This window comes from Parasteatoda tepidariorum, chromosome 10 (assembly GCF_982258835.1).
Source record: "Parasteatoda tepidariorum strain Cologne lab strain chromosome 10, Ptep-v5.0, whole genome shotgun sequence".
Lineage (NCBI taxonomy): Eukaryota > Metazoa > Arthropoda > Arachnida > Araneae > Theridiidae > Parasteatoda > Parasteatoda tepidariorum.
The window spans coordinates 50,771,523-50,796,108 of NC_141764.1; the positions used below are offsets into that span (position 1 = coordinate 50,771,523).

Here is a 24,586-nt window from a genome sequence, read left to right on the forward strand (position 1 = left end):
TTCGAGGAACATTCCAGTGACTTTCAAGTCATGTCTTGGACCCTAAATTCACTTGACCTTAATCCAATAGAGCATTTGTGGTCCTACTTCGAAAACCAAATTCGTGCTGCCACGCTACCCCCTCGCAATGTGAGGGAATTGCAGGACCAGTTTGTGAGCGCTTGTTACCAGATACCTCAAACTACCTATCAGCACCTTGTGGAATCAATGCCACGGCGGGTGCTAGCAGTTTTGAGGGCTAAAGGTGGTCCTACATGTTATTAGCAGGTAGGTCATAATGTAATGGCTCTTCGGTGTATTTTACCTCAAAATTTATTTTTACCGTAAAATATTATGCAGTGAAACCTCTCGGGAGCGACTACTCTCTGTTTCACAGTAAAATGGTCGTTAATGGAGGTTGGTCGTTCATAGGGGTTGCCTCCATTGACTTGAAAATGTTATCGAATGTACATGCATTTTTGCAGACGATTTTATAGTCGGTGTCATCTTCTTGGTGTGGAAGTGCCTCACCAATGGCTTCATGAAAAACCGGATCGATAATAAAATTTAGCGTCAATAGAAATGATCCCGACTGATATAATTATGTGTACAAATAAATTTGCTAATTGTGATTGATAGAGCTATTTTAAATAAATAAACAATTATGTTTTTGTTTAAGTTTGCATTTAATAGTATATCATAAAAATTAGTTTGCTTAAAAAAATGAAGTGATCTTTATTTAGTTGAGAAGCTTAATTTTTCCTAAAATAACTTGTTTTTTAATCTAAATTAACTTTTAATTCCCAAAATAAATCATTGATAACACCTTATTGCACTCTGACTGGAAAAATGAGATTTTTGAACTCTTTCAGAGGTCGTCAAAAAGAGCTCTCTAAATAAGAGCCACACACAAATATTTTGAACACATTTGAATCTACTTGTTTGTTTTGTTAATGTGTTTTGTTCTGATATTTTTTTGCGTTTCCTTATTTGACCATTTCCGCATTTGGTGTGAAGGTTTGCCAAGTACCTGGAAGAGGTTTTGTTGGGGTTATCTTCAACACAAAGTCTATCTCAAAATTCTGTGCTTTGCAGAAGTGGTCGTAAATAGAAGAGGTCGCTACACAAAGATGGTCCTTCCTAGAGATTTGCCTGTACCGTCATTTTTTACAATAATATTAGTTTAATTAGAGTAATTCTGTGATTTTACGAAAATCATTACTGTAAAAATTACGGCAAATCAGATTTTTTTTATTCCCTACATGTTTCTTTTATATTGTATACAACTTTGAATTATATAGACTCTATGGGCAGCCACAGATAGTGCAGGTCATCCGAAGCAATAGATTAATCCATATCTGGCCATATCTGGAGAGGTCCAGAAAACAACGCAGTATGAATCGCCGCCTTTAAAAATCCTTCTAAATCTCGGGCCAGATGAAGACCTCCAACTAGATGGCAGGATGACATTACTAAAGATCTCAAAGTAATAAAGATTAACAACTGGAAAAAAGTCGCCATGGATAGGAGGCGTTGGAGGCTACACGTGGTTGAGGCATCCAAGGCCTGTAGGGGGCTGTCGTGCTGAAGAAGAAGAAGACATGTTTCGGTAAAATGGGTTTATGGTAGAAAAGTATCGGCACCCAGCACATCGGTACGTTTACCGTAACTTGATTAGGATTTTCCTACAGTGTAGTGATAAATGAGAATTATAGCATGAAAATTGTGTTCAGAATCCAAAAATGGTACTTAAAACCTACCTCACTTGGTTATGAGCAGGTAAAATTAATCAATACTTACAATAGATATTCAAATGTACAAGTATTGTTGTATGATCAAGAATACAAAAAATAGCGATTTTATTACGTTCTTAATATCTCACAAGGGGATTCTTCTTTGCATGAATTTTTGTACCATGCTCCACTTGATTATAGCTGTCTTGGTATGGACAACGTTCCTACCAGACGTTAATAGGTCGCTTGTGGACGTTTATGGCACTTTCTATTAGTGTAAGATAGATTGGTTATATCTTGTAATTGGAGGGTTCTTTCAATTTAGTTTCAAAAATGTGATCTGCAATGTCTGGAGACCAACACAGATATGTGAATTCGCAATTACATTCCACAAATTATCCTTTACAATACCAGCTGTATAGCTGGTCGTATTATCATGTATAAAGCACCATAACGCCATTGGTGCAAATATCATCAGATTTACATGGCATACTTCGTTCACAGCCCTTTTTAGACTCGATGAACACGAAATAAAAACCCTGACGCACGGTTGCATTACTTTAAATCTAAAGGTGCAACATTGTTACAAAATATTTCTTTAAGGTGTTTGACTTGTGCAAGAACATGATTTCAGACAAAATTTTCAAAATTGAGTTTATTATAAATTTAAAATCTTATCTCTATTCTTAGCTTTTTAAAAATATTTTACTTTTTGTTGTAATCTAAATACTTACTAAGTTGTAGCAATTTTTGTGCAAGGCGATAGCAGTGGATAGACTAATAGCTTTGAGTTTTTGAATGCGTTTATCTCGAAATCAGATTTTTTTCGCATTTTACGCCATCTTAAATATGATATCTCGTGTTGTTTTTAAAATAATTATCTACAGTTTTTCATGAGTGTTTATGATTTAGCACACATGGTTTGAACCCCAGAGTAAGCAGAAAAAGTTAAATTTCACTTTTTAAGCATTTTTCTTCGCAGAGACAAATGCTGAAATTTTGAAAAATTTGCTTTTTTAACCACATTGATCCCCGACTCAATAGTATATGAACTTGCTTTTAAGGCAATAGTTCAAAACATAGTTAAATAGCCTTCTAAATAAAATCAGGAAATGATTTTTTGTTTTAGACGATAGAAATGTTTTTACAATATTTAGCGTAAATGCAAAAAATGCCTTATTTTTTTACCTAAAAATGACCGTATAAAAAGAAAATAAAACCAATGATAATTTAATTTGCTAGCTTTATATGTTTTTACACAGATACTAGTTTTTTTTTAAATTTATATTTTATTAATATTTAAGAAAAAAGTAGCGAAACTAGTTGGTAAAATAATGCTAAAAGTCTCTGAGTATTGTAATTCCGATTAAAAGTCTTTTAATTTCAAGCTTAAGTCTGCGAAAGGGAGCTCTACCTCCCTTTTACTCTGAGGTACAAGAAAAAACATATTTTAGATTGCCTGTTGTCTAAAATATGCTTTTCCCCTGCTTTTTTTGTTCTTATTTTGTTGTCAGTATTTAAATTTATTTATTTTTAATTAAAAGACCAAATATCTTTTGATTTATTATATATTTATTTGTTCTTATGCCTAATAATTTTTTTCGTATCGTATTTAGCAATAGCAAATATCTACAAAATAATCTTAATTCTGTGCAATCCTGATTATTTTTTTGTAAAATATATATTAATTGATATAACATCTACAAATATAATTATGAACTCAAAAATAAGAAATCAAATATTTTTAAGCATTGTCTGCGTTATTTAGTATTTAATTCACTCAATAGGAAGTCTTCAGCTATTGACTGACTAAAAACAACTAAACTTACTTTATCCCTCTGATTGAATCATCATTCTTCAGAATGTAACTGAATATCCTTCTCTAGTCCCATCATCCATCTCTAGGATGATCGTTAAAGGATAAAGAAGAGCAAAAGGTGGATGCTCGGGTGATTGTTACGGGAATTTAATAATAATTTATCAGTTCTGATAAGAAGCATGGAAGGATATAAATGTGTTTATTGGGAATGATGTTGCTTTACTGCAATTTGAGTGTCTTTTGTGAGAGAGATAAGGATAGTTCTTAACACTTATCCTTAAGCTAACGGAGATGTTGGGAAATCATAAATATTTCCAACCTCTTTTCTTATTTCTTTAAGAAGGGAAAAAAAACTAGGAAAGATAAAGGAAAGCAAAATTACCTCTTATATGAGGTTTTCTTTTATTCAATCAAGAACGCATTATGAATGTACTAAGTGACTTTAAAGACCAGCTTGACCACCCTTCAAAATTATATTGTATAACATATAAACTTTAATGGTAACCAAGCCGAATATTCACCACAATTGTAGTTAAATATTCTAATTTTTCAACCCCTCTTCCAACTCTTAAACTCTAATTAATTTTAAAAAATATGTTAATCAAATCTTTGCATGTCCACGATATTGTAAAAGTTGTTTATGCATTGAATTTAATTAATAATTTTATTTTATAACCGTCGTTGAACATCTGACTCAATTCTGAGTTTACGTTTAATTATGCAGCCTTGTAATTTTAAACGCAATCCAGAAGACAAGACAACTCCTGGATCACGTATTATGAGAAATGTACCTTTGTGGAGGACTTTTTTAGACAGAATTAACCTGCATTTGCGTTATATGATGAAGAAAACCACGAAAATCTCCCACGGTTAGCCTGGCGGCAAGAGGACTCTAACCCATGATCCTTCTACCACTAAGGATAATTTAAGTCAGCGCTGCAGTCGGTAAGAGCCGGGTGTGGAATTCGAAACAACCAGCCACCAGTGTGATTCAAACCCGAGTCACCTCTTTGGGAGGCGAGTGCTATATCCCCCGAGCCACCACGGCCCTTTTATTAATAATTCAAAATTTATCCAACTGTCATTAAATCGCAAAACCCCGGTAAGCATGAGTTCGGGTCATATGGGAGACTCTGTGGGCAGAAACGGGTGGATGAACCGTGAAACACACAAATAGAGTTCAGCAAAGCTGCAGCTTCAGCAAAGAAACATATGCATGTCCCAATGACTTTTAGTTATTCTTACAAACTAAGAAATTCCAGTCCGGGACTGTGACACGTTAGTTTCTTCCCAGGTGGCAGAAGCCTGGCAGTCGATTGAATTGTTCCTAAGATATCGAAATTTAAAAATACGACTTTCTATAATTCAAATTCTCGGGAAAAATTCCGGGGAATTCGTTCAAATGTTGTATTTTTCCATGTAAAATTACATTCGCAAAAATTATTAAAAAAATTTTATACCTCGCAATGCAAAATGTTTCGACTATTTTTAACTAAAATAATAAATATTTACTGAAAGTAATTTTTAGCATAAGATTATCTTTATATAAACAAATTTTATAATTGTGTTCAAAATTGTTTTTCAATTCGTTAAAAAAAGTATCAAGATATGATGAAATACTCAGAAAATAAAATTAGCATTGCGAGTTTCAAACTTTGGGCTGCTTTTCTAAGCAAACTATAATGATTAAATTTCCCAGATTGCTGCTAGCCCCCCCCCCCCATAGTTTTGGGGTCAAAAATCCAAGTACGGCGAAAAAAAAGTATGTTTATTCAGACAAAGTTCATTTTGGTGTCTGATTAGTACTTTTTAAAATATCGTCTTAACTTATTAATCAACATATTTGAAGTCATCACCTTGAATCATTAAGATTGAGTTCTAGAACGTGAGGACCCAATCATTAGATCGAAAGTTATTCAGAGTGGTTCCCTTACTTTGTACGCACAGTCAGTATATACCTTGCACAAATCCATACTTCTGAACCAATCCGCAACAAATTTGGTGCACTTACGAAGACACGGTGGACCTGACTGTCTATTTTGATGTCATAGCTTTCATCACCAATTCGCGCACTACATCCTAACGAAAGAGTTTTCCATGAATGTATAGTACGGTGATAGTAGATTATGTATCCGTTTCTGAGGGTGGCGAAAATGCTATTACTCTAGTTTCTATATTAGACACCTATATTGGTATATAAAGTCCACACTACTTATAGTTTTCTGAATCGACAATAACCACGGTTCACCTACAATGTCATATCACTTGCAGGTATTCAATAGAGAGCAGAATTCTTTTGATTTGCTTATATAGTTCCATAGTTTCGATAAAATACACAAAAAAGGGGAAGAAACATGGTATTAAAGTTTTTAAATTTTTGCCCATTCTCCACTCGAAACTATTAGAATCATATTTTCCAAATTAAGGCAACTCTTCTGGGTATTTTTGATGGTCAAGAATCCAATTCCGCCGAAAAAAAGCATCTTTTTGATTAAATTAAGTACGTTTTTGTGCGTTTCATAACTTAATTAATGCAGACATGTGCTATATTTTTTTTAATATTTGCCAATTAATTTTTTAATCATTTTAAATAAAAAAGAAAACGCCATAGTACTTAAGTTTGAATAAAATATCTAGGTAGAGTTTATATAAAAATACAAATAACAGCTTTTTATGAAAAATAACTTCTTTTCTTCAGTCCAAAAAAAAAAAGAAAAAGAAGAAAGAAAAAGTTTACGCTTGTTGTATCTTACATCATTATCAGCATTGTATCTTTGACTGGTGTAAAGTGTATGCAACAAGTGCTTCTCAACGCCAGCAAGCTCAGATATGTTTTCCCGACGATTTTGTTTCTTACAACAAGAAATAACTTTCCTATTCTTACTATACATTTTTAAAATATTCCAGTAAAATTTAATTTTGTAAAGTTTACGATTTAGTTTATTTATATTTTTTACTCCAATGTTTGTGAAAATTGTAACTCTAGGGAGGAATTGTCAGAAATTGATGAAATTTATTCTACAGTGGCAGTAACAGTTATTCTTAAACTGACAGTGGTAGAAATTAATATGCGCAAACGATTTGTAATTCTTATTATTTGTATATCCTACATCACTTTGCATTTCATGTAAGTTTTGTTCTATTTACATAATTCCTTCATGGCGTTGCAATTTTTAGAAGCATAAGTGTAGCTACTACTTTGAAACTAAATTAAAAATAAGTTTTAGCTTCATATTCAATTGACTAACAATTCTAGGAAATACGAAATAAAATTTATAGAAAGTTCAAAATTTTGTTTCAACTATACGAAATGCTAGAATCTTTTTTTCTTAACATTAGAAGGCATTAACCTTAGAGAATAAAAAATCGAAAATTTTTTAAAGTGAATGAAACGTTGCCATTTCTTCTCATATTTTCAAAAGAGCATAATTAATTCTTAATTTATTAAAATAAACAGCAATGCGTCAAATTTGATATTCAACACGTTTCATTCCATTCGATATTGATTTCATTTCTCTCATATGTTTCAATTTACATCCACCCACGCGAACACCTGCTAGGTATGGCAACTGCAAAAGTACAAGTTGGCGACCAATTATACATCTCCTCTCCTCTACCCCTACCGATTTGGCAACCCTGTGAAAAACCTCGGCCTTGTCTAGAACTGTTTTTCGAGAACGTTTACTTCTCGTCTGCCGGAAAAGATGCTCTCGCTCTTCCTTTACCCATCATTCCTTGCGCCTTGGGATTGAGGATGCTGAAGAAATTATTCAAAAAGGATCCTTTTGTTTCTCATCTTTCAAACATTTCTACTCTCTTTCTTTATCAGGGAACAGCATGTTTTATTCTAGATGTTCTAGAATAACTTGGAGTGGAATATTTGTGTTTTCGGATTAAGAGGATTTCGAGTTATCTGACTAGCTAAGTCTTGGATTAATTTTAAGTGTTGTTTATCAGGTAAGTGAGTTCATTTAATGGTGTATTTTGCACGTGTAAAAATGATGGCATTGTGCCAGATGTCACCTTAAAATATACGAAATGACAATGCCGGTTTTTCTTAATGTTTTTTAACTCAAATTAAATAATTATGAATCAATAAAAGTTACATTTTTAAATCATTACAAAAAAACATGTGTTTTTTAGATTATTCATATTTAAACTATTTTTCAATTCATCATTCAAAATAGTTGGAACAAGTAATTAAAGAAATAAAAATAATAAAACAGATTATATAGAAAAATAATAAAGAAAATAAAAGTTTAAAAAAGTATTAAGCGTAAATATAAATGAAAAAAAAGTTCTGAAAATAAATTTAAGTCCAATGAGATTTTTTTTTTAAAATTCACAATTTTTTTTCCATTTTTTTTTTATTGCAGTTTTATTTTCATGTAGTAGTTGAAATACTTGTATTTCTTGTTGTTATGAATGTAGTTTCTGAAAATATAAATCTAAATTTTTAATATGAGAAAGCTAATAAAAGTTTATGAATTTTAATATACTTTTATCAAAGGACAAAAATTAAACGTAACTTTAAAAACGATTAAGTTTTCAAAAGAATTTTTTAAGTTTAAAACGCAAATATTTCCCCCCCTTAAAATATGACATTGTTTCTCTTCAAAACAACAGTTTATAAAGATGTTATGACACATATCTTACTAATTTCCTCCCTACTTTTTACAAAACTAAGATTCTTCCAGTAAAGTGTATTTTATTTATATTTTCAGCTAAATACACTCATCGCGACAAATTTTATTTAGCTTTTTTATGAATTTTCCAAAACGTTTGAACTAAGCTTTATTTGATGTTTGAAAAATATTATAAATTTAAAAAGCATATTTTTATCTTATTGCATGATTTTGTGGGAAAGATTAATTAGAGAATAAAAAAATACCGCTGGATACAAATAAAAACAAAAAATTTGTGATTCTTTACGTTTTTCTTGAAGATTGTTGACATTTTCATATTTCATGTATTATATTTAATTTTCTGAGATCTATCTAGAAAATATCTTGTAACTATCTGTAGTTAAAAAAACTGTAGGTAAAATATTTTTAAAATTTATAAATCTGGTTGAAAAATTCATATAAATGAGAAAATAAAAAATATTTCTTTTATCGCTTCCATGTTCTCGAACTTAATATATAACGTTTATTAATGTTCATTATCATGTGAGAGTAAAATATTATTTTGTAAAAAAGAGTTAAACTTTAAAGTTGTAATCTCGCTATTTATAAGCAACCAAAAAAAAAATTAATCTTCCTTTTGATTTAATACTTAATTTTCGGAGAATCTAGAGCTAGCAAAGACAAGATCGCGAACTGGCTATAATTTTAAGTTTAATGGGCAAAAACCAGAAAAGATGATATCACGAAAGGTTAATGAGGGGTAAAATCGTCTATTATAAGCATTTTTAAATTCAAAGCTATGATATTAGGAAAATATATAGTAAGAAAATCAATTGCATTGAATATTTATTTTTTAAATGTTTTCTTGCTTAAAAAAGTTTATGGGATCCAATTTTGTACTTAATTCCCTTTAAGAGATTATTAACAACACGTTTATCAGAGTGTGTAGTTATGATATTTAAAGTTTCTTCAAGAAAAAAAAATTACTGAAAAACTGTCACAATACCGTAAAATTTTAACTATTTTTAAACATAATTTACATGTTTTTAATTTTGATTGAAAAACTTCTTTTTTATAACGATTTAAAAAAAGAATAAAGTTTAAGAGAGAATAATATGAAGTTAATTATAAAGTATAATATTAAATTAAAGTTATAATTTATTAATTGAAATAAAATAAATAAAATGAAGAGTAATTAGTAAGTGAAAATCAAATAGGTGTTAATTAAGCTTATTCTTAATCTGGAAAAACTATAATATTCAATTAATCAGTTATATAATGAGTATTATTAAGTAAATAAACATACGTTTTTAATTTTGTTTAACAGAGTTCCTTTTTTAACGACCTTGTGAAGACTAATCTTTACTAACAGAATTAATTAAAATTGTATTTTATGAATTAAAAAATAAGTAAAAATAAAATAAAATAATTAAATTAAAATAAATAAATAAAATAAAAGTAATTAATTAGTGAAAATAAAATAAATATTAATTAATTTGAATTCTTAATCTTGAGTACTATACTATTAAATTAATCAGTCATATTGAGTATCATTGGGTAAATAAACGTAAATTACAGAATTTTAATTTTGGTTAAAAGAATTCCTTTTTTAACATGCTTGAAAAGATTAATCTAAGTTTAATTAAAGGAAAAAATATTAAATAAAACTGCTTTTAATTGATTGCATTAAAATAAATGAAATGGCAATAAAAATAAATCATTAAATCAAATAAGTATTAATAAATCTTTGGTCTTAATCTTAAGTTAGCATAAGATAAAAACATAAGATTTTTTAATATTGGTCTTAGAATGGCTTTTAATATAGGGTGATAACAATTCTATATAGGGCCGATATTGGTTAAATAATGGATATAAAATATTAGTTAATCGGAAAAATATTGATCATCTTTACTTTTATTGAGTCAAGATGAATGAATAATGGTCCAATGAGCGCCCAAGTTATTTTGCTGCTAGGGTTGCATAATATTAAGTTAATAAGTAATATTAAGTTATAATATTAAGATAATATTATGCAAGTAAATAATATTATGTTAATCATTAGTTTTATGTTAACCAGTTGTAGAAAGTTAATATTATGTTAGATTATAAGTTAATCTTAAGTATTAACACAAATTAAACAAGTAAACTAAAAATAAAATCGAATTATATTAAAAATAAAAATAAAAATTAAATTAAATAATAGTTTTAATCACAGGAGCATTTTTAATATAAACTTATCTGAACAAACAAAACATTTTATAGCAATTTGGTATTCATTATTTAATCTATACAAAAAATAAAATTAGAAATCGGGAAGTAATTACGACTTACTGATCATTTTTGCAGCATTGTCAAATACACTTAAATTAACCCCATTCTTAATCTGGTATAAATTGGGCTGATAAATTTTTTTAAAAACAAAACTAAGCAATTTTAATTCTATAGAAGAGTGACCTGGTTCTCGTGGGAATCTCTAAAAAGTGGGAGGATTCTAAATAAAAAATATTCATTCTAGAGCCATTGAATTCTTCGTTTCATTCATTCCATCTCTCTTCCTTTTTGGAATGTTTTTCTAATGATCAACTGCTTTAGTAGAAATCTATAGGTTTAAAAAATGCTAAACGAGTTCTTCATAATCTGCTTTAAGAATATTTTTTTCTCTTCATTTCCAAGCAATTTAAGAAATGAAAAGATTTAAAGTCCTCTTTTAAAGTAGCTGGTTACTACTTCCGTAATGGATAATTTAGAATGGGTTTTAACGATTTTATTCAAAGGAAATATTTTGCAATTCCTTAAATTAGAAAAATAAAACTGATAGTAGAATGAAGCTTTGAAGAATTTCTGATAAAAAAAATAAGCGTTTGAACTTTATATATTTCGCTCGTTATTAATTATATGAATCTCATCATTTATAGGAAAAATTATAATAATAGACATAAAAGTTTCTTGAATATTTTCAAAATATTTCGTGTTTTTAAATTTGAATACAACAGTCATAAACCAATTCCTAAACAATGGAATACGGAAGTATTTAGAAGAAGTTGAATATATATATATATATATATATATATATATATATATATATATATATATATATATATATATATATATATATATATATATATATATATATATATATTTTTTTTTTTTTTTTTTTTTTTTTTTTTTTTTTTTTTTAAATTATACTTTAGACCCGAATGGACAGCAAACAGAATCCCTGCAGCACGGCTTCGTTCGCTGCAGATTATCATAGCATTCTCAGATTATATTATTACTTGTAGGTTAACTAATTTTTACAATGGTTGCTTTCGAGCCGTGGTGGAACAGTAGATAGAGCATTCGCCCTCCAATGAGGTGAACCGGGTTCGAATCCCTACAATGGCTGGTTGATACAAATTCCTCACCCTGCTTGCACAGATCACAGTGCTAGCTTAAAATATCATCAGTAGTTGACAAGTCATGGGTTAGAATCACCTTACCGTCAGGTTAACCGTAGGAGTTTTTCGGGGTTAACAAACAAATGCACTGTTTTAGAATTTAATTGGAGCGACAATTGACTTTAATTATTTCTTTTTCCCTTTAAATATGCACAGAGTAATTAAGAAATAATTTTATCTTGAGTTGTGTACAATGTAAAAATATCCGGTAAAAAGTACTGTAATATCCATTTTTACTGAAACATGTTACGGATCAAAAAATATGATAAACCGTGACTTTTACTGTTACAATTATAATAAAATCACTGAATCACTCTATTACTGTGAAATTCATGGTATAATATTTTACGGTTAAAAATGGATTTTACGATAAAATAGATTTTACGGATGATGAACCCAAAGTGCCTATATTTCATACCGTAATTTGATCCTGATTTTTTTAACTTGTACCGTTTAAAGTACGAAATAAAACTTTGTATTTTAAAATTATAATGGTACAGGCACAGGAATGATTCTAAAAACAATTATACAGATCACACAGCTAAGGTTAAAGAGACAATATTAAAAAAAAATTTATAACAACGCATTATTTTACAACGAAATGTGTTAATCACTAAAATATTTTTTTAAATAAAGTGATACTTCCAGCATTAAAATCGGCAGAGATAAAAAAAAGAGCACTTGGTTTATATTATACGCAAAGGCGAAGCAGCTGCACCGAACACGTTCTGGCAATAAAATAACCACTTAATAATAAATCATAAATAAATAACTTCAATAACTAGTACTGATTGTAAGTACAGCAACATTAGAAGCATAACTATTACTGCACTGCGCCATATCATGAACAAAATCTTTCCCTGTTTATCAGCACGTAATTGCTTTTTTCCCCTGAGATCACAAATTCCAATTGTTGACGGGAGAAAAATACTTTCGAATAAAAATCCATTTTGTATAGCTAGGCTTCGAAAAGACAAAATTCTTTAAAAATAGAACCGACTTTATATGTTACCTTTTTGTTCTTATAAGCCGTTTATCTTTTTCAAGCATCAAATAAACATCCATCGATGATACTATCTTTCCCTTCTGAAATTCCCTCTTTAATCCCTTCGTTCTCTTAAAAATCCCTCTTCTACTAAATAATAAGATGGTTCGAGAGATTATAACCCGCCTTATATCGCTCGTTTTGGAACATTGGAAGCTTCGATTCGGTTCCGTGTTCTTCTTTCAAACATAAAGATAAAATTTTAAAAGTTGAGAAAAAATGTATTTTGGTTTTCAGTTGATTTTAGTTGTGGGAGAGGAATAATTTTTTTTAATGAACAAATGTTTTTGTTTTTAAATATTATATCAAATGTTTTTGTTTTCAAATATTATATCGCTCGTTTTGGAACATTGGAAGCAATATGCTCCGATTCGGTTCCGTGTTCTTGTTTCAAACATAAAGATAAAATTTTAAAAGTTGAGTAAAAAAAGTGTATTTTGGTTTTCAGTTGATTTTAGTTGTGGGAGAGGAATAATTTTTTTTAATGAACAAATGTTTTTGTTTTTAAATATTATATCAAATGTTTTTGTTTTTAAATATTATATCGCTCGTTTTGGAACATTGGAAGCAATATGCTTCGATTCGGTTCCGTGTTCTTGTTTCAAACGAAAAGATAAAATTTTAAAAGTTGAGTAAAAAAATGTATTTTGGTTTTCAGTTGATTTTAGTTGTGGGAGAGGAATAATTTTTTTTAATGAACAAATATTTTTGTGTTTAAATATTATATCAAATGTTTTTGTTTTTAAATATTATATCGCTCGTTTTGGAACATTGGAAGCAATATGCTTCGATTCGGTTCCGTGTTCTTGTTTCAAACGAAAAGATAAAATTTTAAAAGTTGAGTAAAAAAAGTGTATTTTGGTTTTCAATTGATTTTAGTTGTGGGAGAGGAATAATTTTTTTAATGAACAAATGTTTTTATTTTTAAATATTAGTGAAGATTGGGAATGGTATTTTATTAAGAAATACTTGAGTGCGTTTGAAAAAAAGAAACTTTTAATTATGGTTTATTAAAATCTGTTCTAAAAAATAAGAGTTCAGATAAACTGTTTTAGAATTTATTTTCAGCTTATAAAAATTTAAGAAATTCATGCACCGCCAAAATTTAGATATTTTGAATTAGAATGTATATGAAAAAAGTTAGACATGTGTTTTTATTAGAAAATGAAGCGAACAAATTGGTATTGAACAACAAGTTTGGATTTTTTTTAATATTTCATCTCATGATTTTTTTATTTCAATATTTATGATATTAGTTTTTTTATTTATTGTATGAAGTCTTATATTTTTTATAAATTAAATGTCTGACCTTTCGGTATAAAATTATCTTAATGATAATAAACTTATACTATACATAATTTTAATTAATTTCCCTCATTTCTTTCATTTTTTTTGGTGGGGGGAAGAAAATCCTGATTAACGAAAACTAGTATTCTAAAATAATTTTTAAAAAAAATTCTATTTCTTTAAAATGTGGACATTTATTAAACTATTAAAAAATTAGTTCGCCTTATGAAAGGTATACGTATGTCAAGAAAGTACGTTTAGAGTAAATATGTTATTCAATTAATATGTTATTCAGATCCAATAATGTTATTCAACTCCTAAATATGATCGATGATTTTTTAATGCGATTAAAACACTTATTCAGACATTCGGTTAAAATAAAAAGGTCATCTTAGATTTCAGAGGTCAGTTACACAGCTGCTGAAAAATGTGTTGATGTCAGCAATATCTTATTATAAATAACTGAGCAGATTATGTCTGATAAAATACCGTATCACTAAATTATCTAAATATTTCTTAATTGGTTACACGGATTTTAAAAAGCAAAAAAAAAAAGAAATACAGCATTTAATATATATTTATATAAACCATTAATTTCTGAACATGTTGCACTGAAACTACGCTGAATTTTTAAATCAAAATGGTTCATATAAATGATAAAATATTAAAAAGTAGTTTCAAATATTAAGTGTTTAGTGCAGTGCCGGCACCCCAATTTTGTTTGTGCTTAGTTGAAAATTTGGCGAAAAAAAGAGCAAAAATTATTCTTTCAGCACTTTGGAGTGCAGAGATCTAGCTATTAGTTGAGCACTCTAATTGAACTGGTCGGAAAATGCTAGAAAATTTAAAAAGCAATAAATTCTCCTTACTGTGAAAATGGCAATAAATTTCGAAATCAGCTGCCAGAAAATGGTTAAACTTTATCATAAATTACATACCACTAGTTCATAAATGTGCACTTTTACTGGTTGGAAAATTGTCGAATTTTCGATTTTAGTGGTAAGATAAAATAAGTGATAAAAGGACCATGACTTCTGATACCAGGAGCCAGAAAATTGCCGAATTTGGATTGCCTTTAAATTTTCTTTGACGGTAAAATGGCGATAAATTTTTATACTTAGGTAGAAAATGATTGAAACTAGTGTTTTCATGAGTTTCAAAGCACAAGTTGCTATTTGAACACTGTAACTGATCGGACATTGGTCGAAATTTCGATCAACGAAAACTTACGATTACGTCAGCAACCGATTGAAACTTGTATTATCATGGGCTATTGAGCATTCGTTGATATTTGAGCACTTTTTACTTCTTGTAAAGTGATCGAAATTTCGATTAGCGGTTGATGAATTCTGAAATCGACGGTAAGAAAACGACTGAAACTGGTGCTGTTATGTGCTACAGAGCTCCAACTAGATTATAAGGTAGTCGGAAAATGTTTGAAATTTTCATTTCAAGGTTCATCCCTTACTAGCACGGAATCGAAATAAAGTAAAAAAAAATTCTAATCTTTAAACTCCAACAGTGCCAATAAAATCTAAGGATACAAAAGAATCACATTTTCGTGAAGTGCCACATAAGTTTATGTATTTTTTTCTCTTGATGTAAGAGTTTCAAGAGCAAAGAGAGAAAATACCAAAGAGTTTCTAAGCATTTATTGATCTCTTCTCCTGTTCCGTCTAAAGAAGAAAAAATTGATTTCCGATCCTGACATTCGTGGTTCCCCCCCCCCACGACCTTCTATGCACTCCTTCTTGTAAAATAAACATCGATACAACATTCAATTTTGCCAAAGAACATACAGCTTGTTTAGCTATCTATTTCATTCAATCATTTTTTAATACTTAAGATAAATTTTTTTATTGAGCTGTTTAATTGAAAACATTGTTTCTTATGTTATTTAGAAAGTAATATTTATATTAATATTATCACGGTTACGATGTTGATGACCTAAAAATTCTTAAAATTAACAAAAAAGAAAAATGAGCGCCTAAAAATGATCAAAAATTACCTTGAGTAATTATGTCCTTAATCATTTTAGAAAACTTGTTTTATAATAGCTTCTTTATGAAAAAATTGTAAAATATAAATTGGGTGTATAAAATTATTAAAATATTGGGAAATATTTAAAATAAATTTTTAAATTTTGAATTAAATAAAATGTAAATATGTACTTGTTAAAGATAAATAGGAATTTATTAATTTTTAGTGACAGTCTTTAAGAACATCGGAATTGCACAGCAATATCAAATGTTTTCTGATATTCTGTAAATTGAAGGATTGGCTGTGGTCTAAAGACAATTTTTTAGAACTTGACAAATTCTGTTCAACATCAATACATGTTATTGTAATATATTTAAAGTAATATAATTAAATGAAAAATACACGAATTTATAAATTAAAAATTATGGAACCATTTTTTTTTTCATAAGCAAAATGGTAGTAAAAGGAAAAATTTCTTTCAAATTTCAAAAAAGATAGAAAATAATTTAACTAAAAAAGGAAAGAAGAGCTTAAGAGTGAAAAAAAAATAAAATTAGAAAAATTTGAATAATATCGTAAAAAAAGCCAAAAAAGACAAGAAAAAAAGATGCATTTGTCATCAACATCCTATACTGTAAAATCTGTGGCATAATACCTAACCGAATTTGATATTAAAAATTCTAAAAATTGCGTGAATGATTGGTTTATTTCAAGTTAATACCGAACTGAGCATTCATACACATCTTTAAAGGATGTACTTAAATCTTAACACCAGTAATTGATAAAGTTTAAGCCTAGATGTTTTTACTTCATTCATGACTAGCTACAAGTCAGAGAATGAGTTGTTGCTGTTCCGTAAATTTTGGAAAATAAAGGTAAGTTTGTAATTTCTTTTGTGCTTGAATAAATGTATGGCATAAGACACCAGCTACACATAACGAGTCAATTTACTTAGTCATCAGCAATATATCTGGAGATAAAAAAACTTTTTTTTAAATCTATGATGGCGGACATCGAAGCCTAACTAGGCTAAGATATCAACCACAATACTTACAGTAGAGAAGATCATAGTAAACTATTTGCTAATCTCTTTATTCTTGTCGGATTGAGTTGACAATTCGATCACCAGTCTATTTAATACCAAATATGTTACTATCCTCTTTACTTGTTGAATAGTCTCTTTATTGATAGAATTTACTGATTGAAGAATATTGATTGTGGTCGATTTTTGGCCAAGTATTTTCAATTTTCATGTCCTTGTAGAATTCATTTGACAAACTACTTGTATAAAATGTTACTAAAGTCATCTATGTTCTTAATTGTATAATAAAAATAATCATATTCTCATAGGATTTACTTAAATCTGTCAATTGTATTAATTAGTTTTATAATATTTAACTTCCATTCCTTCGGTTTTATTAAGCGTAGTTCAAATTTATATCAATATTTTCTCTATGCCGTGTGTATGTTTGATTAACAACTAATTTCATTTCGAAAAATATTGTATAAATATTGCATCTTGAATTAATGATCCTTACTTGATATATCATAAATAGAACTGTACTGACTCTTATGTGTATTGCATCTAACCTAACTGTAATTATAAATGTTAGTGTTACGGTATAATAAAAATGCTGGCAGCTACTTTACATCAAATAGTGTAAAAAAACATTCTTGGTGCTCACTTCACCAAGAACTGTCCTTGGTTCTTGGTGGAGTGGAACACCAGATTGGTGTAGCAGTTGCACCGTTTTTGGCGTTGAGATACACTAAAATTTTTACAGTGTATAGCCCTGAAATTACATTATCTGTAGCTTATTATAAAGTTGTATTTTTTTGCAATGTAGATAGAAAAAATTAGTAATTGGTGAATCAAGAAATATTAAATGAATAATTGACTTCAAAGTTAAATTGTTCTTGTTTTAATAAAATTGAATAGGAAAAGCTTGAAAAACATGTTAGGATATTTTTAATCTTTACTTAAAACACCAACAACAAATTTTTTTTATCTGCATTTGTTTTAAAAGTAATTAATTATAATTTTTGACTCGAAACAACAACAGGAGTAAGTTGACATGATTTGATGCGCATGCAGACGAATTTTGAATTAACCTGCAGCCTTTAATTGAAAAAGCTTCTGAGAGATGGCGCTACGAATGCATGCAATAACATATGGCATAAAAGTTTTCGATTTTGTATCAGATTGCTGACTGGTACCCCAAATTGATATTAAGATGCCATTGTCATCTTATTAACCCGATATGAATACATGTGACTTCGATCTTTAGAGTTAGGGTATGGAATATTTGGTGTGAAAAGATGACACATCTTTTCAACTTTATAAAAGCCACAAACTGACTCATTTATTGCAATTATTGACAACTTTCTGATCCATAACTGACAACTTTCAGACTAGATTGTGTTGGTTTATAACCCCTGAAGCTTCTCGATTTGAAAACTTAAAGTAATAATATTTTTTTAATGTTCTTTCCAACGAAAAAGCGATTGATTATCATACAGGGTGCTTACAGTTAAGGTTGCCCATTTGAGACCAATGCAATGTACTTTCAGGAGGAAGAATGTTGATGAAACTTGGTATGTAGGTTATATGGGCCATAGAAAAAGAAGTCAATAATGCAAACAGCCCGAATTGTGAAAGATAGAGGGCGCTTTTAATGAACTGGCAAAAACGTTAATGGAATTTGGAGTGAACTAAGAAGTCAGTACATTCACTGCCATAAAATCCTTTGTTGAAGAAAGAACTGGAAAAAAAATTATAACTGAATTCGAAGAAACTGGAAAGTTATAAACGTGTTACAAGGAAAAGGAATGAATTGAAAATTAGCATAACTAATCATGTTGTTACAATAGCTCAAAAAGAAAACACTTTTTGCCGTGGTTGAACTCGCAGTAACGCTCTTTAAAAATTTGTGTGGTGAAATAATATTACTATTACTAGAACCATTATAATCATTATAATTAATTATTTCACTAATAAAAATAATTATAATCCCAAGGAATAAGGAAGTCCTTTGACACACTATTAATTATCATTGAAGTGTTTTATTAAATACTACATCTATGCCTTCAAAACTAAAGTCCGAGCATCTCAAGAATTCAGCTTCCTATAAAACTTGGCGATATACAATTCTCCTTTCACGAAAATGAAACGCTGAAATGTAAAGCAACATTTTAAGAAGTGAGTTCAAAGCGAACTCCAATCTTATGGGAAGTTAATTTCCAGCCAAGAAATGGCTCAGGAACTGTTCTTGACGAAAATTAATAACTCCCCTTTGGCAACAATTTCAACTTAATTAAGCAGTTTCACCAGAAAGGAGAGAAACATTTTTGCCGAAAATGGTGCAAAAGGAAATCGTTCGTGAAATGTAGAATGGAGCATTTTCCTTGGTTATACGTATTATATTTCATTTTTCGAATGTCATGGGATAACGGAGACATGCTTTTCGAACAACTGGATATTAATTTTGATTCAGTTACAACAATGCGTTGTTTAAACTTACTATTGAATTAAATATATTCTTTCTGCAGTATTTCGAAATTTTAAGTATTTAAAGAAAGATAAATCTTAGTTTTAAAGCTAACTATTGCGTCTTACAAACATTAGCTAGAATTTTTTTACTAAGAGAATTATTTACTTATGCTTGAGAAGTTATGAAAAAGAATTCTAATGGACTGCACATCAGTTTCTGAAAAACTCATCGAATTCTTATAATCGTTGAATTATAATACACTCATTCTTATTCTTATAATCAGGGTTTGTTGATTTAAATCAGCTTGATTTAAATCACGATTTTAATCATGATTTAAATCAAATGATTTTTTTAAAAAAATCATTGATTTAAATCAACTGATTTTTTTTTATCTGTATATATTGATTTTAAAAGTTAAAAAAGAGTGTTTTAAATTTTTGATACTTTTATTATTTTCTTTTCTTAGTATTAAAATTTAATTTAAATAAATTGTTGCATTAATTAATTTTAGTTAAAGAAATTACTTTCTTGTTGTGTGTTAAATTCCAACATATTTTAAATTACATTTTTAAAAATCTTTTGATTCTTGAGATTGAAAGTACAGATTAAAGTAAACATTTAATGCTGTCTTAATATAGACTTGCATAGCTGTAGAAAGTAATTAATAAACATGAATTTTTTTCAAAAATAATACAAATAATGTTAATTAAAATTCTACCTTTTGAATGAAAAAGCGTGAATTAAAATCTACATCATGTTTTATTGGTGGAAAATGTATATTTCTGAAGCTTGAGGTTATATTAAAAAGAAATTACCCAAATATGCCCAAAACAGAAAAAGAAGAAAAAAGGGCTGATGAATTCAGATGTTTTTTTTTTCTTCCTAATATAGTGTCATTCTTCCCTTTCAAACTCTTTCGAAGTCTATTTGATGCAGTAGGGTTATTAACTGGTATTTTTTTCTCATAATATGTTTACAGTATCTTTGACATTATCTGATTTTCTATAAAGAAATTTTGTGAAAAAAAATTCCAATGAATACATAAATTTTCAAATATTTTTTTTTTAGCTTAACTTATTTATTTTGATATAGAATTAAAAATGAATATTTTAATATAAAAATATATAGGTTAAATATTTATTTATTTTTTGATGAATGACTACATTTATAAACATAGTCTGCTACATTTATTTTGTCATTTTAAAAATCAAGAGAAAAAAAAAGAAATCACAATTTTAAATTAAAGTTATGGTTTGCTAACTGAAACTTTGTTTTAGTAGTTAAAGCACAGGGGTCTGTCCAAGCCGGTACCTTTACAAATTCAACTTTAGGAAAAATGATAGAATAATCACACAAAATACTTTTTCTTAAAATTTTATTTTTGTGTCTCGTAAGAAACAATAAATCCATATTTTTACTATATTTGTGTTGATTTTTTAATATAATTTTTAATTTTCACAAAATAGGTACCTCTCAGAAAAACCCAAACAGACCCCTGAAGTATTCTTTAAATTCTCTACTTCATCTAGTCTTTAAATTTTAATCATGCATTTGTTTCAAAATGGTTACTATGCATTCAAAGCCATGTATTATAATGAAAAATTATTTTAGTTAGAGCTTCTAAAATATTGTTACAATGTAGTTTTAATATTAAGTTAATTTAATTAAACATTTATAATTTTTTTTAATCATAAATTAAAGTTCCTACAGTGTATTTGAATAAAAATCAAAAAAATCTGATTTTAATCAAAAAAATCCGATTTAAATCAAAAAAATCTGATTCTTTTGATTTTTTTAAAAAAAATCAAAAAAATCACGAACCCTGCTTATAATACACATATAATCGTTGAAGAATTTAAATTTTTTGAAATCTAACTGATTCAGATATAGGAATACTGGTTCATCGCTTGTTTTGCTATTGAATTAAATCTATTCATCTTGCAGTATTGTGAAATTTTAAATATTTAAAAAAGCTAAATCTAAATTTTTAAAGCTTATTATTTTATCATAGTAACATTAGCTAAGGAATTTTTCCTAAGAGAATTCTTTACCTGTGCTTCAGAAGTTACGAAAAAGAATTCAAATAGACATCATTTTCTGAAAGACTCATCAAATTTCTTTCATGTATAAAATCATTTAAGAAATTTAAATTTTAAATCAAACTGATATAGGAATACAATTTCATTGTCTGTTTTGCTATTGAATTAAATATATTCTGTCTGAAGTATTTCGGAACTTTAAATCAAAAATGTCATTCAAAAAAATTTTATCATTCCTCAAATTAATTTGCTGATCTGCAAACTAAATTGATAATCTGCACATTCTCTACTATGTCCATTAAAGGGAAAATAAGATCTTCGTTAAAACAGCAACAACGTTTATGTACGCTTAAATTAACATACGATTATTTAATTATTGTTTGCTGTCTGATAAATCAACTTAATGCAATCAGACAATTAACAGATTAGTAGATAGAATAAAATGATTTAAAATGTTATTACAATTAAGGATCTTAATGTAATATCATTTATTTACTTTTCAATGTACAAATAATCATGTCAAAATACAATCAAGCAATCAACAAATTTCACGAAAAAAAAATTAGGGTAAAATTATTGTATTCTATGGTAATAATATTTCTAGTAAAAACAAAACATAATTCTGGTAATAACAACCAAAATGTGCGATATTCAAACAATTCATTTGGTAATTTTTCCGTTTATATGGTAATGAATTGCCGGAAATTCTGCTTTTTTAAAATAATAGTTCTTATTACAACACATTTAATTAAAAATGCAAAGCGGAGAAGTGAATTTAGCCAAATAAATGGTTTTAATGCCATACTCTGTGGTATAACAATGAAATTACCTAATTTTACCACATTTTATCACACAGTGTAAAACCATATTTTGTTAATTTCACCAAAATTATTACCAAAGCGCTTTGGTTAAAATTAGAGATTTTATGTCTATCAGAATTATCTTTGATTAAAATCCAAGCTTTTTGGTGCTCTGCACAGCTAGGAGCTAGGAGAACGTAAAGCTTTTTCATGTACTTTTAGTTTTGAGCATAATTTTTTTCTTCTGTGCAATTGACCATTGGGAGAAACAAACTTTTAAATTTAACTATACGGAAAACATAAATGCTCACATTATCTTTCTTGATGAATTTCAGAAATCACTTGATTCCGACCTTTAATTTATCTGCATAATAGCTAGTTATAAGGTGCATATTAATGACTTCCAAGCTTTAGTGGTACACAACCTTGCACACACAGTATAATTTAGCATGACACAATAATAATTTAGCATGAGGCTCAGATAATTATAAGTATGAAATTCCAGGCAAATGACGGACTACTTACATGTAACCCCCGATGTAATTACACTGTTAGAAATTTCTAGGAAAAAATGGTTAAATAATAAATTATTTAATAGCTTTTTAACTGTATTCAAACAAAACAGTCAAATAACTATAAATTAGATGGTATTCAAACTGTTAACTGCGTGAAAAACCGCTTATTAACCGCTTTCACCTAATACGGTTAAACAACCAGAATTTCATCACACCAACTAGGCCCACCTAATAAAGCCACTTAGTTCCTTGCAGATGGGTACATATTATAGCTGAGAGGGCCAATCTGCCAATCACATGACCGACAGAGCGAATGTTCGAGTCCCAGCATTGGCACACAATACTTCTTTCATTTCTCTCAGCACTGAAAGAGTTTAATGTGTCCGGCAATCCCCAATTTGTGACCTTGGACTATTGGAATACTATACTCTCATTCACATATTAATGACAGCACCATAAAGCTGCTAAACTACATCCAATGACCGGTAAAATTTCTTTGAATGGTTTTGAAACTATGCTACTTGTAAATGGATAAAATACCACATAGTTTTGTATTCATGTTTTTTTACCATACATGTTGCAAACGGATTCAAAACCATAAAGGTAAAATTTGTTCCTTATTCCATAAACATTTCGGTTAATTGGAAGAACAGATTGCTGCGGGTTACTTTACCATAATTTTAGAATAAAATTTCTAACAAAGTATACTAAATTTTAGCAATTTGAATACGAAGAATAAAGAAAGAAACATATTTGTAAACATCGGTGCTCTTTATACAGTCTATAGAAATTTAATATTTTCACTAAGAATTAAAATGTGCTAAATATAAACTCTGAAATCATTACATAAGCATGATTTTTCTAAGCTCTTTCACTAGGGAAAATAAAAAAAAAAACCGAAGCAGTATACTTAAAACAAAGCTATAATTTAAAACTATATATGCTATTTTTTGTGAAGAATTATTTGGGCTTTAAAACGGACAAATGACTCAAATACTTTAAAAGTTTCAAAAATTGCTAATTTATCGACATCTTACCACCTTGATTAAAATTATCAAAATCATTGTCTTTTTCTCATTATGAGGCCAGATTATGCAGCATGGAAGTAAGTTTTTAAATATTAAAAAATTCGATTACAAACGAATTTCCTTGTTCTTAAAACTGGGGTTTTTTCCATACTGACGTTTTGCGCCATTTTCAGAATAGGCGTAGAGAACGCTGGCTAAAGATATGCTAAACTTGACTTAACTGTCATGAGTAACTGCTGCAAACTCAGAGAAGGTATGAAAATAGCATATCATTTGCAAAAAAAGCGTCCTATAATGTGACGTCAGAGCCTTCAAAAAACAGTATTAATGAAGTACATCAGCAAAACAAATTTTTTTTAAGAGAAATTCATTGCATGAGGATGGTTAATATTTTCTGATGGACATAAATACAATGTTGAATAAAATTTTTATGTTATTCATCTATCTCATACATATGGGTTGCCAATTTTTATTTTAGAAACTTTCTTTCGTGATTGGAATGGAAAATTTGAAAAATACGAATAAAAAAGAAACTATACCATGGGAAAAATCTTAGCTTAAATCACACAGCAGGCAATGGCCTTCCGATTATGATTGGTGAAAAAAAATCAGAATATGATGGAAGACCTCCCCTTTTATACAATGATTGTATTCTTCAAGATTAGATTTTCCCCATTTCCCTTCATTTTCGATATATTTCCCCCCAATAAATGCTTGCTTCGCTGCGTATATAAGGAAATACAATTTGTTTTTATATATTATGTATGCTCAATTGTGGATAGATTTTTCACAAACATTTCTAAGGAAA

General features: G+C 28.6%; 1 protein-coding gene across 7 annotated transcripts in view; it reads left to right on the plus strand.

The window, feature by feature from the left end:
- LOC107447376 (coiled-coil domain-containing protein AGAP005037) overlaps window positions 1-24,586 on the plus strand; it is a 759,443-nt gene that overhangs the window by 208,418 nt on the left and 526,439 nt on the right. For 3 of the 7 annotated variants that reach the window (XM_071184700.2, XM_071184703.2, XM_087153227.1), the window contains exon 1: window positions 7,205-7,488. The exons of the other annotated variants lie outside the window; for them this stretch is intronic. The gene's annotated coding sequence lies outside the window, so the exon portion shown is untranslated. Of the gene's footprint in view, window positions 1-7,204; window positions 7,489-24,586 lie in introns of those variants that run through there. 7 annotated transcript variants of the gene reach the window in all.